The sequence below is a fragment of the Maniola jurtina genome, chromosome 4 (genome assembly GCF_905333055.1).
Source record: "Maniola jurtina chromosome 4, ilManJurt1.1, whole genome shotgun sequence".
Classification (NCBI taxonomy): domain Eukaryota; kingdom Metazoa; phylum Arthropoda; class Insecta; order Lepidoptera; family Nymphalidae; genus Maniola; species Maniola jurtina.
The window spans coordinates 3,711,643-3,713,278 of record NC_060032.1 but is presented as its reverse complement, the minus strand read 5'-3'; the positions used below and the strand labels follow the sequence as shown (position 1 = coordinate 3,713,278).

General features: G+C 28.5%; 1 long non-coding RNA gene across 1 annotated transcript; it reads right to left on the bottom strand.

The window, feature by feature from the left end:
- Positions 1-277: 277 nt before the first annotated feature.
- On the bottom strand, positions 278-1,392 carry LOC123864688. The gene is made up of 2 exons (XR_006795823.1): positions 1,003-1,392; positions 278-467 (listed from the first exon to the last, which is right to left on the bottom strand). It is a non-coding gene; the product is annotated as an uncharacterized LOC123864688 (long non-coding RNA).
- Between the last annotated feature and the right edge of the window lie 244 nt (positions 1,393-1,636).

The window sequence follows — 1,636 nt, the reverse complement described above, 5'->3', positions numbered from 1 at the left end:
TCGATAGTAGGTACAATTGATTATGTAACTGAATATACATAAATTGATTATATATATATAGATTGATTATAAAATTATATATAAATTGAATATTATAAAAAAAAACCAGTAAAAGGATTTTGTACCATCGTACAAGAAATAGCACTTTTACCATGCTGCGCGCCAGAAATTGGTAGACGTTTATGAATAATAAAGTAAAAATGAAAAATGAAATGAATAAAGGAAGTACATAATAAATTATTATGAACACAGGTTATGCAATAAATGATTATTATTCTTATGATTACTTAGAAGAGTTTAAAATTCTGTAAAAATGAAGAATCTTTGGAGAACTTTTGTAACGAATAGCAAGCCACTCTTCTTCATCGCCACTCTTCTGCATCAAAGGCCCACCTCGGATCACGCTGTTGGATCCTATTCTCATCCAAAGCTACATCTCTTAGCATCGCATTTTGTAACTTTGCAATCTGTATAAATATAATAAATATAATATCATGTCGTATAATCTATATAAAAACACATTTTCTAATTTCTTAATAATACCTATGTGAGTTTTGGTATTCTTGAATCTTATGGTTTTTAAATTTTGAGTCTCTCTTTAGGCAATTTTATGAGAAATGATTATTACATTTTTATGGTTAAAAATTAGTTAAAAAAAAAAACAAAAAAAAACTGAGGTATTAGAAACTAAACAGGTTTTTTTACTACCATAGTGATACTTTGCGAAGTGTTTTACCAAGAATACCTATTCTTGAATATTATGGTGTTTTTTAAATTTTGAGTCTCTCTTTAGGCAATTTTATGAGAAATGATTATTACATTTTTATGGTTAAAAATTAGTTAAAAAAAAAAAAAAAACAAAAAAAAAACTGAGGTATTAGAAACCAAACAGGTTTTTTTACTACCATAGTGACACTTTGCGAAGTGTTTTACATCCTATAGTATTTTTTCGTTTTTGAGGTTGTGGACCGAAAAAGTCATGCTGGAGCAAATGTTACTCACCTCATATTTACGGTCAACGTTATCTCTTATATCTTTGGTACGCCGCAAGTTATAATAATAATAATCGTTGCCTAAGCTTCGTCTACTAATCTCATGTAAAGGAATAACTTCTCTTCTCCTTAAATTATTTAAAACAGAACCAGGATTGTAACAGCAACAGAAAACATTATAAAAATATAGTAAAAAATATAATTCATAAAACATTTTTATGTTTAAATGTTTTATGTCACATTATGTATTTTTTGTTATTCGATGTTTGGTTATTGTAAATTTCACAGCGTTTGCTAACGAGTAAAGTTTTATTGGTAGCAGTGTTGTTGTTAGGTATTGGATTGCGTTTTTGAGCCGATGTAGTTTACAGTTTTACGGTATTGTTATAAAACTCTGTTCAACTGATGTTTTATTGAATTTTTTTAAATAAAGTGTTTTAAAAATAAGATGCCAACTCCTACTCTATTAAACCCTACCACAGATGAAACTGTTTTACTTTTAAAAATATAATTATAAAATAATCTTGTGTGTACTTGTTAAAAGTTCACAATGTAAATAAAACATCTGGCTGACGCTAAAGGTCAACGAACGTGCCGTAAATAGGTCACTCGAAGTCAATGCCGCGTCGTAGGTGGGGCACTGA